This window comes from Salmo salar, chromosome 04 (assembly GCF_965601325.2).
Source record: "Salmo salar chromosome 04, fSalSal1, whole genome shotgun sequence".
Taxonomy (NCBI): domain Eukaryota; kingdom Metazoa; phylum Chordata; class Actinopteri; order Salmoniformes; family Salmonidae; genus Salmo; species Salmo salar.
In genome coordinates this window covers 69,971,472-69,985,350 of record NC_138294.1, presented here as the reverse complement: position 1 = coordinate 69,985,350, position 13,879 = coordinate 69,971,472, and the positions used below count along the sequence as shown (strand labels likewise).

Here is a 13,879-nt window from a genome sequence, read left to right as displayed (position 1 = left end):
ATCCAGATGGTGTGACAAAGGGATTTCCTAACAGACCTGCTAACTTTCTTTGTTGTTACTTTTAAGGTTGGAACCAACATGCAGGACCTCCAGTAGGCAGAGAGTAGTGTGGCTTGTCCCTGCCGGCTCAGGTACAAGCTACACTGTTAATAGCCCTGTGTAATGTTCAATGTAATTGCATTGCTGGATTTTTTGAAACTTTGTATAACCATTTTTTTTTTTAAAGAAGGAAATGTAAAGTTGAAAAATGTCTTTAATATTTAAATTATTTATCTGTTACTGATAATTCCCTAAGTGTTAATACATTTGTGTTTGCATCATTAAGCCTTTATGCATGTGTTATGAATGACCAGAGGTGACTGACTTCATAGTAAGTACAGCGTCATATGATATATGGCATTTCTGTATGTTATAAATTACCAAATGTGTCTGACTTTAAACTAAGTACAGCATCACACGATATAGCGTCTTTATGGATGTGTTATGAATGACCGAAGGTGTCTCACTTCAAACGAAGTATTACAGGACACTACATAAAGTGTCACTAATTAGGTTATTAACGTTCTGCTGATTTATGAAGGACAGCTACAAAGTCATAATTATGGCTAAACCCTGCCCATTTCCACAATTTCTCTTCTTAAAACTGTATTTTAAACCAAAGCCTAAATGATGAAGGACAAGTTTGATGCGTTGGTCCACCAGACCATCTGGGCAGAAGTATCTGGGAACGAGATTAGGTGTAATGTGACTAACATGACTAAACTTTAGAGCGTGTGACATCCTTCAGCACAACATGTCACCCTTCATAAACCATACGTTTATATCATATTCAACACAGTGGGTTATGTCACATTTGACATTGGTGATTATGTCACACAGTTATGCCAAATTTATGAACCCTCTCTAAAGCATGACATTTGGCTTTGTAACACATTTAGGTTGTGCTTATGAAGGTATTAAGAAGGCTTTATGAAGCCTTTATAAGTTGAACATCATTTAAAGCAGGACTGGGAAAACTATTTATAAGATGCATACGTTCAGTTTTTCCCAACTCACTTCACTCATGCAAAAGAGGGAAGCTCACACTGCTGGTGCTAGCACATGTGCAGATCCAATACACAGCTGGAACTCCGATTGAGGTGTTTACATGTCCTAATAGTTTGAAAGACTGCCAGAAATCCAGGTATTTTAATCAGCATATGCTTACTTAGATTATTATAAATAAAAATGGTATATATTTCTCCTTTATTTAACCAGGTAGGCCAGTTGAGAACAAGTTCTCATTTACAACTGCGACCTGGCCAAGATAAAGCAAAGCAGTGCAACAAAAAACAACAACACATAGTTACACATGGGATAAACAAAAGTACAGTCAATAACACAATAGAAAAATCTATATACAGTGTGTGCAAATGGAGTAAGGAAGTAAGGCAATAAATAGGCCATAGTAGCGAAGTAATTACAATTCAGCAAATTAACACTGGAGTGATAGATGTGCAGATGATGATGCGCAAGTAGAAATACTGGTGTGCAAAAGAGCAAAAAAGTAAATAAAAACAATATGGGGATGAGGTAGGTAGTTGGATGGGCTATTTACAGATGGGCTATGTACAGCTGCAGCGATCGGTAAGCTGCTCAGATAGCTGATGCATAAAGTTAGTGAGGGAGATATAAGTCTCCAACTTCAGCGATATTTTGCAATTTGTTCCGGTCTTTGGCAGCAGAGAACTGGAAGGAAAGGCGGCCAAAGTAGTTGTTGGCTTTGGGGATGACCAGTGAGATATTCCTGCTGGAGTGTGTGCTACGGGTGGGTGTTGTTATGGTGACCAGTGAGCTGAGATAAGGCGGAGCTTTACCTAGCAAAGACTTATAGATGACCTGGAGCCAGTGGGTCTGGCGATGAATATGTAGTGAGGGCCAGCCGACGAGAGCATACAGGTCGCAGTGGTGTGTGGTATATGGAGCTTTGGTGACAAAACAGATGGCACTGTGATAGACTGCATCCAGTTTGCTGAGTAGAGTGTTGGAGGCGATTTTGTAAATGACATCGCCGAAGTCGAGGATCGCTAGGATAGTCCGTTTTACGAGGGTATGTTTGGCAGCGTGAGTGAAGGAGGCTTTGTTGTGAAATAGGAAGCCGATTCTAGATTGAATTTTGGATTGGAGATGCTTAATATGAGTCTGGAAGGAGAGTTTACAATCTAGCCAGACACCTAGGTATTTGTAGTTGTCCACATATTCTAAGTCAGAACCGTCCAGAGTAGTGATGCTAGTCGGGCGGGAGGGTGCGGGCAGCGATTATGACCATACGCCGATTAAGATAAGCGGAGTAAGGTGTTTACATTACTAATACCATAATCAGTTTAATATCGGATTATTATGGTGCATGTATATATAAGCTTGGTTGTGTCTCTCTCTCCAGGAGGGACAGCGGGGGTCCGTTTTGTCGGGAGACGTGCCAATTGTCTCAGAGGATGTACTGTTCCGATCCCAATCTTCAAGCCCCGGGGCAAAGAGGATTCTATTTCTGAGATAAAATTGGGATTTGCATTTGTTTTGTGAGTAAAGCGTTCCAAAGCGATCTTTATCGCTTTTTTGTGTTTGCGTAATTAGCTGCAATGGTGTATCAGCACATCGGTTTGTTTACTGTAAATTTGTTTCTCCATCTCTATCTCTCATTTCGGCTTCCCTACTTCCCAAAGCTTTCGGTAGATAAAGGCTCAAACTTGCATGGTCTCTTTATATCGTTGTACTCATAATGCCGGCTGTCTATTAACGCTGAAACATATTGCCCCGATAGTTTGAACAATGGGTATTGTCCCACACTGTGAGTGTGCATTTCAGACAAATCTGTATTCTGTACTATCTGCAGGGTCAAATGTGTGAAAGCAGTATGATACTATTATTGTATGATGCAGCACTGGAGCAGTACAAAAACAGCTGTTAGCTTTTCAGACATACTGTACCTACAGTGCAATGTCACTGTTTCACTAGCTCAACTTCCAGCTACTAGCAACCACAGGAGCAAAACTACTCTTTCTAGCGACCAGTAGGTAGATTTTGGACTTTATTAGCTGTAGACTGTCAGTGACAAGTTTCGTCAGATTCTCTATATCATGTAATGATGAGTGCATATTGAATATCTGCACTGATCCTGCTGCGGACATACACACACATCTACACTTCAGCATATGCACTTTGTCTTGACATGGCATCGCTGTGTGAGGATGGACGTGTCAAGGTCAAGTCAAAGTTGTTTCGACACAGAGATTCGTATTCTGACAATGGCACACACATATACATGCATGCCTTTATACATTATTTACAATGAAGCATTGTCACGTGAAAGAATGCACACACATACAAACTCTGAATTCCCCTTCACAAATAATAGCTTATTGTATTACACTGCTCTCTCTTTTGTTACACTCACCATGGTTTTGCTGAATTTGTTGAATGGCACTATGGTAATGGGTAACAATACTGTATGATCCATGCAATCATTCCGCTGACTCTCTGTGTATGAGCTAAATCCCATACATTGAGCTCGGGGTCTGGGATCATAGATTACACCTTATATTCAGATAGAGAGAGGACATAAGACCAGCTAACCAATCCTTGTCTGGCACAAGCCTGAATTTGGGCTTATGGGTCAACAATGTCATCATCACCCAGCTAATGTTTTTTTTGTGCCTTGAATGTGACTTCAAACTTCATAATTTTCCCTTGTTAAGATTGTGAATGGCCAAGGGTACGTTACTTAGCATGAAACATTAGCCTATGCACTGTGTGTTGTATTTGGGAAACAAAACCTCCCTATTGAACATGATTTAATGGCTAAAGTTGTTACACCCAGCTAGATGTATTTAGCTCCATTTAAATCCTCTAGATTCGCTGAAATCTCCCTAACTATCCCTAAACAGTACCTCCTACTTCAAAATATGAACATTATTTTTACACATTCACCTCAGAGAGGACGGTAGTCGGGGGTGATTTACCTATCACAGGAATGCTGTAATTAGTTGAGTTGGCAGTTTGCCCGAAGCTGCTGAACGTGTTGGGGTTTCTCTTTGCTGGTAGCATATGTTCAGTCAGTGATACTCATGCATATTTAACAGAGGAAACTCCTCCAGGGCTGTGCATCAGCCTGACACCATGAGCCAGGGACTCTGGGCAGGGCTCGACTAACTCAAGATGGGCTACTAAGGCTAGAGTCAAAGTTATAGTAGGCTGGGAAACCAGTGCTAAACCGTGGTAGCATTGACAGTGCTGAATTTAAATGTACTGGTCTAGACTGTGCTGGGCTCAGTTCTGCTACAGTTAGCTGTGCTATGTTTTACTGGGAAGGGTTAGCTAGATTCTCCAGGGCAGAACAAAACTGGGGATTGACACTCGACATCTCTTGTTGTTGGAGGACCGATGCAGATATTCAAAGTGTGTGTGTGAACATCTGCATACACTTTGCAGGGTTCGCAGCCACAAAGACTTATTATTGTCTGCCTCCTCTCACAATGTTTATTAATCCAACCCTGCGACACAAGCTTGCAATTTTATCACTCCCTCAAACACACACACTACATGCATGCACGCACACACACACACACACACTCTGTCTCTCGCTCCTGCACACACTTCTTTGTCTCACAAAGATCATGAAATTCCTCCTGTCCTCCATTTAAATTGCTGGGACAATCCTCATCCAGCATTGAAAAGGGCAAGTGTGTGAAGCTGATCTTTAAAACACTTGCCTCTTTTCATGAAAGTGTGTGTCTGCACTTGTGCATGTGTGTGTCTACTAGACCCTTCAGTGTTTGCCAAGCAGATGTGAGACATTAAACACAGTGTATGAAAAGCAGGGTTCCTATGTCATGAAAATCCTGGAAAAGTAATGGAATTTTAAAGTTGTGTTTTCCAGGCCTGGAAAAGTTTGGGGAAATGATCAAATCCTAAATGTTTTGGAAAATCAATGCTCTTAATGTAAGTTATTTAGACCCAGTTTTGAAATATTGTCTCAATGTCACGTCCTGACCAGTAAAGGGGTCATTTGTAATTGTAGTATGGTCAGGGCGTGGCAGGGGGTGTTTGTTTTGTGTGTTTTGGGGTTGTTTGGTTCTAGGGGATTTTGGTTCTAGTTTTCTATGTTTCTTTTTCTATGTGTGGCCAGGTATGGCTTCCAATCAGAGGCAGGTGTCTTTCGTTGTCTCTGATTGGAAGCCATACTTAGGCAGCCTGTTTTCATGTGTTTTTGTGGGTGGTTGCTTTCTGTATAGTCTATGTACCTTACAGAACTGTTGATTGTCGTTTGTTATTTTGTTTAAGTGTTCACTCTCTTTAAATAAATACACGAAGATGAGCACTATACCCGCTGTGTTTTGGTCCCCTTTCATCGACCGCTGTGACACTCAATCAAATAAAAATCTACATATCTACCAGGATCCGAATGGCGCTTTAGCACGAAACGCACATCACCTGCATGTGTGCAAGATGAGTGGGCCATTGCTCAAAAAGAGAGAGACATTGCAGCAGAGAACAGACTAATAACTAGGTAGCCAATTCAAAACATATCTTGTACCCAGTAGTTAACTGTTAAGCTATTATACAGTGCATTCGGAAAGTATTCAGACACCTTTACTTTTTCCACATTTTGTTATGTTACAGCCTTATTCTAAAATGTATTCAATATTTGTTTTCCCTCATCAATCTACACACAATACCGCATAATGACAAAGCAAAAACAGGTTTATAGAATTTTTTGCAATTGTATTAAAAATAAAAAACAGAAATACAGTACCTTATTTACGTAAGTATTCTGACCATTTGCTATGAGACTCGAAATTGACCTCAGCTACATCCTGTTTCCATCGATCAACCTTGAGATGTTTCTACAACTTGGAGTACACCTGTGGTAAATTCAATTGATTGGACATGATTTGGTCAGGGAGGTGACCAAGAACCCGATGGTCATTCCGACAGAGCTCCAGAGTTCCTCTGTGGAGGTGGGAGAACCTTCCAAAAGGACAACCATCTCTGCAGCACTCCACCTATCAGGCCTTTATGGTAGAGTGACCAGACGGAAGCCACTCCTCAGTAAAAGGCACATAACAGCCTGCTTGGAGTTTGCCCCTAAAAGGCCCCTAAAGGACTCTCAGGCCATGAGAAACAAGATTAGGTACATTTACTGAAGAAAATTTGTAGGCTTGCTTCAGCTGAATAATAAGATTTGTAGCCTACCGTAGCCATTTGTCCTTTGATATATTAAATGTGTGAATTCTTTCAAAAGGCATAAAACGTATTTGCATGTTATGTTGCAATGTTATACATCAAGGGTGATCAACCATCCTCCAAAAGAGCTAATGGGTGTGCAGGCTTTTATTCCAGTCCTCTAACAAACCACATTTTAGAAACCTTGATAAACAGGCTCTGATGTGTTTGAGGTGAGCTTGATCAAAAGCCTGAACACCCAGTAGCTCTCCACACTGAGGGCTGACCACAGGTGTTTTATACAGTTGCCTAACAGGTATTCTACTTTGTGGGGGATTAAGTGCCTTTCTCAATGACAGGAGATGGTACATGGGATCAGAGAGCAGCCTCCCAGTGTCTATACCACATTGCGCATGCTTTTTTTTATACATACATAGAGACTCCACTAATGGTTGGTCAGAGTAATTTGGTTTGAATTCATGGAAAACCCAGGAAATTCCATCCGTCAAAATGTGTATGAAGCCTGGAAAGATTGCTTTGTCTCTCCCCAGCATTCTGATGTAGCTTTATAGAATAACTAGAAGAATGCCAGGTGTTCCGAGTCTGAACACTAAGAGAGAGAGTGGGCCGATGCAGATGGTAAGGCCTGCTATGCGCCAGACTATGAAACTAGCCATTATCCTGCTAGGCCAGACACTAAAGCTATCCTTTATTGTCCCATTTCAAACCATTTGGAGGATTCAGAGTACTAGTTATGTTGTTTGGCCAGATGTCTGTTGCAATGATTATGTTTTTAATTGATTCATTTCAAACTGGCAAGATTTTAAAGCTCCAGTCTGGTATTTGAAAAATCCTGTTAGCAACAGGATCCACTTTCAAATATTGCTCCATGGTATAACACTACTGCAGTCCTCCTCCTACTACTACTACTACTATACAACTATTTGTTTACTATTAATAACACTTTTTCATATGGAGGTGTATTATTGCAAAAGGCATCAGACTATTTAAAAGGTGCACTTTGAAACACTGCCACGTCCATTAGCGAAAGCGTTTAATTCCCACATTGGCCACCTCCAGTGGCCTCCAGTTTATTTTTAAGGTCCTAGATGAAGCCGTAGCTACCGCATATGGATGCACTGTACATGTTTATGTCTAATTGAGCACATCTCTCTCTTTCTTTCCCTCTCTCCCGCTCTTCCTCTCTCTCTCTCTTTCTCCCCTCAATCTCTCCTCTCTCTCTCCTCTCTCTCTCTCTGATGTCTTGCTCACTGTTCTCCCTCCCACTCATCCACCTGACGCCACTAATGCAATATTGTCACAAAGAACCATTGAAGGAGGGACAGAGAGAAGAGGAGAGGCTATGAGCAGCAGCATGATGGGTGGCTGTGCTGTGGTTGCTGACCTGATGTGACACAGAAAAGGAGGAAAGGGAGAAAGAAAGAATTGTAATAGCTTCAGGTTTGGCCATACTAGTGCACCACTACTTCGGTACCCGAGATGTGAATACTGACCTACACTAACACACCTGATCCAACTAATCAACTGCTCATTCAATTTAGACTTGAATAGGTGAGGTAGTGCTAGACTGAAACAAAAACCAGCACGCACCGTAGTCCACTGCCAACCTCTGCAGTATAACACCAGTTGTAGCTAAGGGGTAAAGCCAAGGTATTGTTAAAAAACCTTTGAATGCAGCAGGCTAGTGGAGATACAGAGAGCCAGTGGATGGACATGTGCTGTGCGCTCTTAATTGCCTGCTTTATTAGCGCCAGGTGCTGTTGGTTGTATTAGAACATGAGGCACGAGTCCCACGGGGACAGTGGGATCCGAAGGATGTCATGGAATTGAGATCTGCCTGGATAATACAATAGTTAGTATCTGTGACACTATAGCTACCTGGGTTGGGAACTGCCTAAAGAATAAGTTAGTCATTCACAGATGTGTAAGGCTGTGTTGACAGTGGCAGAATGTTATGATTCCCACACAATATTGAGGTAACATGGGCAGTAATTACCTAGAGTGCATCTTCCCATGCCTTTATGTCCTTTTGTTAAGCCCTCATGGCATATGTTTTGGCTCTGATACCATCATGCCTGACTCTTACCCCATAGTACATCTAAAAGTGTGGTCACTGGGGCAATCTGTCACACAGGTGTTCCCCAGCAGTAGAGTCAAGGCCAGGTGAAGGTTTCAGCACATGAATTATTTGACTAAGGTGTTGACTAGTGTGAGGCCCTGAAGTACACTACATCCGATTCCATAGAGGTAGTATCTCGTCTAGTGATCACTGCAGTCTTTCTGTAGGAGAGTGCAGTGCACTTTGTGACTTTTTTTCTGTAAATATTTAACCATGTTTGAGGCCCCAAATATTGTCTTCTCCTGTCCCATTTTCCAAGACTGTGTTTTTTGATATTTGTTACTTTCCAACATCAGGAAGACAGGGGTCTCTCAAAAGTAATTTTTAAATATGTGCGCTATACATTTTTCAAACACACAACAAAGTTGAGCGTTTCCGAAATGTTAGTGGATGAAGCATTCTTCCCAAAATGTTGTGTGACCTGGAAATTATTTTCTAATTTCAACCATGAAATCCAATAAATATTTTGAAAAGAATTGTGTTGACTACTAAAATGCACAGTAAAGATGTTCAGTCCAGTCATTGCCTTTGTGTAATTTAAATTGAGATTTTCACACAATGCCTTGTTTTCATCCGCATTTCACCTGTAATTGGGTATTACAGAAACCGTGTGTCCAATAACGTGCAATGCTGTAGTTGCTAGTCAAATTAACAATTTATGTTTGAAGCTTCAGTAAAGCAAACTGTCCCATGGTATGATGTAAATGGAATATTGTTGAAAAAAGACGAGCGGAAAGTTATTATGCACTATGGCGTTACTGTAGTATTGAATACATTGAACAAAAGTCACAGTGGAATGTGTTTTTATTCTCTTGCCCTATGTGCTGTAATTTAGTTCCTAGGAGTATCCCATCTCTTTCGCTCTCTTTCTCTCTCTCTCGCTCCCTCTTTCAGAAAATTAAGGCAGCATGTTCAAGAACATTTAAAGAGTTGAGGCGGGGGGTGCGGCTAATGCAGAAAATGAATGAAAACCTTTAAGAAAGTGTTATATCCCAGTACCATAGTAGTGACAAAGACAGAATATGAGCCCTGTAGCATGACCCACCTCCATAGTGACCATATATATTAATGTTATAACTAGGGCTTAACTGACTTCTCTTTCTTTTTTTACCTTTATTTTACAAGGCAAGTCAGTTACGAACAAATTCTTATTTTCAAGGACGACCTAGGAACAGTGGGTTATATGTTTGTTCAGGGGAAGAACAACAGATTTTTACCTTGTCAGCTTGGGGATTCGATCTTGCAACCTTTTGGTTACTAGTCCAATGCTCTAACCACTAGGCTACCTGCCGCCCCTTATTCTGTGACTTATAAAAACAAAATTGGGACTGCGAGATATTCGAGTTACGTCTAGGCCATAGTTTTGGTCCTAAATCAGAAGCAAGTAATGAATGGGCCCTGGAGAGATGCAGAGAAGAGGAAAGAGGGAGAGAAAGTATTCACACTTAAAACAGCCCAGAGCAGTAGAGGATGGGGAAAGTGAGTGGAAGTGGCTAGCGGTAGTGGCTCATATACAGTACACTTAGAGGCTATAGAGATGGTGTTCACAGAGGATTCATTGCTGATTAAGTGGCTCTTTTGCACCAGGTAGCTGAGCAAAACTTGCATAGATTGTGTTTTGGAATTGTCAAGGCCTCCTTTTGTATGTACGTGAATAATTAACACAATAATGAATTTGTCAGGATTAGCTAGCAGAGCTAATTTTTGTTTAATCTGGTTTTAAATAAAAGGCTTGTGGGTAACACTTCATATTCAATTTCAGTAATAAACCATTTATTAGGCATTTGTATAAAGTTGAAGTTGGAAGTTGACATACACTTAGGTTGGAGTCATTAAAACTTGTTTTTTAACCACTCCACAAATTTCTTGTTAACAAACTATAGTTTTGGCAAGTCGGTTAGGACATCAACTTCGTAGATGACACAAGTAATTTTTCCAACAATTGTTTACAGACAGATTATTTCACTTATAATTCACTGTATCACAATTCCAGTGGGTCAGAAGTTTACATACACTAAGTTGACTGTGCCTTTAAACAGCTTTGAAAATTCCAGAAAATGATGTCATGGCTTTAGAAGCTTCTGATAGGCTAATTGACATAATTTGAGTCAATTGGAGGTGTACCTGTGGATGTATTTCAAGGCCTACCTTCAAACTCAGTGCCTCTTTGCTTGACATCATGGGAAAATCAAAAGAAATCAGCCTTGACCCCAGGAACAAAAAGGTAGACCTCCGCAAGTCTGGTTCATCCTTGAAAACAATTTCAAAACGCGTGAAGGTACCACATCCATCTGTATAGTACGCAAGTATAAACACCATGGGACCACGCAGCCGTCATACCGCTCAGGAAGGAGACGCGTTCTGTCTCCTAGAGATGAACGTACTTTGCTGCGAAAAGTGCAAATCAATCCCAGAACAACAGCAAAGGACCTTATGAAGATGCTGGAGGAAACAGGTACAAAAGTATCTATATCCACAGTAAAACAAGTGTCACGGCTGTCGAAAGAATCGGACCAAAGTGCAGCGTGGTTGTAGTTCCACATTTTATTAAATCCGTGAAACTTTGCAAAACATAAATAACTACATTTACAAAACAACAAACCGTGACGAAGAGAGAAACAAACACTACTCAAAAGATAATCACCCACAAAACCCAGGTAGAAAAACCCCTACTTAAATATGATCTCCAATCAGAGGTAACGAGGACCAGCTGCCTCCAATTGGAGATCAACCCACTCATAGAAATAGAAAAACTAGAACTTATGCACACAAATAGAAAACATAGAAAACCACAAAACACCCCCTGTCATGCCCTGACCTACTCTACCATAGAAAATCACATCTTACTATGGTCAGGACGTGACAACAAGTCCTATATCGACATAACCTGAAAGGCCGCTCAGCAAGGAAGAAGCCACTGCTCCAAAACTTCAATAAAAAAGCCAGACTACGGTTTGCAACTGCACATGGAGAAATGTCCTCTGGTTTGATGAAACAAAAATAGAACTGTTTGGCCATTATGACCATCGTTATGTTTGGAGGAAAAAAGGGGAGGCTTGCAAGCCGAAGAACACCATCCCAACCGTGAAACACGGGGGTGGCAGCATCATGTTGTGGGGGTGCTTTGCTGCTGGAGGGACTGGTGCACTTCACAAAATAGATGGCATCATGAGGGAGGAAAATTATGTGGATGAATTGATGCAACATCTCAAGACATCAATCAGGAAGTTAAAGCTTGGTCGCAAATGGGTCTTCCAAATGGACAATGGCCCCAAGCATACTTCCAAAGTTGTGGCAAAATGGCTTAAGGACAACAAAGTCAAGGTATTGGAGTGGCCATCACAAAGCCCTGACCTCAATCCCATAGAAGATTTGTGGGCAGAACTGAAAAAGCGTGTGCGAGCAAGGAGGCTTACAAACCTGACTCAGTTACACCAGCTCTGTCAGGAGGAATAGGCCAAAATTCACCCAACTTATTGTGGGAAGCTTGTGGAAGGCTATCCTTAAGGTTTTACCCAAGTTCAACAATTTAAAGGCAATGCTACCAAATACTAATTGAGTGTATGTAAACTTTTGACCCACTGGGAATGTGGTAAAAGAAATAAAATATGAAATAAATCATTCTCTCTACTATTATTCTGACATTTCACATTCTTAAAATAAAGTGGTGATCCTAACTGACCTAAGACAGGGAGTTTTTACAAGGATTAAATGTCAGGAGTTTTGAAAAACTGAGTTTAAATGTATTTGGCTAAGGTGTATGTAAACTTCCCACTTCAACTGTAGGTAGTGATTTATTAATCATTACTCCTACATTTATTAACCATTTTCTAATCATTAGTGTTTTTTGCTGTCCCTAATCTAAAATGAGTGCTGTTTATACTATATAAATACTTTATAAAGGTTTTGAGTAACTAGTGTAATTTCTCATAAGATGAGCATGACATTCGTAGACATTCCAGGAGTACCTGTTGCTTCTTAGCTCTGAAAGTAACCTAGATCATATCAATGGTAAAAGAATAAGCACACAACACAGAATGTTTATGGAAATATATCTAACATTTTCTATAAATCAGGGATTCTTGAAAAACGGGACTCTCACAACTTTTCCCCCAATTGTCCCCATGTTGGGGAATATGAGATTTGAATATCTGAAATAAAATGTCACCAATTACTGATATAAAATGTCACTAATTACTGTTCCAAAATGTTACAGACAGGTGAGGAAACTTCAAACCTCTTTTACCATTCACTTTTCCTATTGTAAACGATGAGCTAGATCAAAGGCGCATGTGGAGGATGCATACAAATAATGTGTACACTTTCCTTGACCTACGTTGCATACTCTATGAATATGACCATAGCACATTATTTTTTTTTTTTTTTTGGGGGGGGGGGGATTCTTATGACATTGCCAGCAGTAAGATTTGAGTTCAATTTCCAAATAGACAAAACTTTATCTTTCAAATGTCACTTTCTATTTTCTGACAACAAAACGTGTGCAAAGCTGTCATCAAGGCAAAGGGTGGTTGCTTTTAAGAATCTCAAATCTAATTGTTAAACAATTTTTGGGTTATTACATGATTCCATATGTGTTATTTCATAGTTTTGATGTCTTCAATATTATTCTACAATGTAGAAAATAGTAAAAATAAAGAAAAACCCTAGAAGGAGTAGGTGTGTCCAAACTTTTGATTGGTACTGTAGCACACAGAAGACTGAAATATAACAAAACTGTTTGACATATAAACACCAGGTTTAAAAAAACTATATTTATGAATTATTAATTTCATTCCACCCATGAGGCCACTAGAGGGCGATTTTGTCATTTGACTGCAGGAAGGGTCTACTACTACTACTACTACATGTAATGAAGACATGAATAAGGGGTCCTTATGGTATAGCTGACCATGGTTATTCCTGATTAATGTAGGATTTTAGACTAATCTGATGGAGTTGACCAAATCTCTGGACACATTTTTCAGGAAACACAGCTTTGAGAGAAATATTATTTAAAGTCACAGAAGGCTATGGCAAGAAACTGTATAAGATCCCATCTTTTTATGAGAGTTTGAAATTGGGATCCTTGTGGGAGTAATGATTAATAAATGGTGCACAAACTGTTTGTATATGCCTTTATAAATGGTTTATTACTGAACGTTAATATAAAACGTTACCAGGGTTTGGGCTATTCGGTTAAACACAGGCCATATTTTGGTCCAAACTTCAATTTCAAGTAGTTTATTTGCCATTTGCAGGTATTAACAGTAATATATACATTGGAAATGTTCGTTGAAGCTAACTCGCATAGTACAGTACATACACATATACAGTAAAAAGATCATAAAACACTACTGCAATGTATTCATTACTTGTATGTGGTAGTGATTACATTGTCCAAGCAAAGTCTGTAAATATTCACTTGATTTTGCGCCTCTCCCAGCAACACATCTAAGGTTTGCTAGCTAGAGCTTCTCGTAGTGGATCATTGGATTAATACATTTTAAACAGAATACGTCAACTTTATTTTCCACATTA

At 40.0% G+C, this 13,879-nt stretch overlaps 1 protein-coding gene across 1 annotated transcript in view; it reads left to right on the top strand.

Annotated features, from left to right (window-relative positions):
* Positions 1-13,879, top strand: part of LOC106603676 (protein turtle homolog B) — a 200,400-nt gene that overhangs the window by 78,819 nt on the left and 107,702 nt on the right. The window lies entirely within an intron of this gene.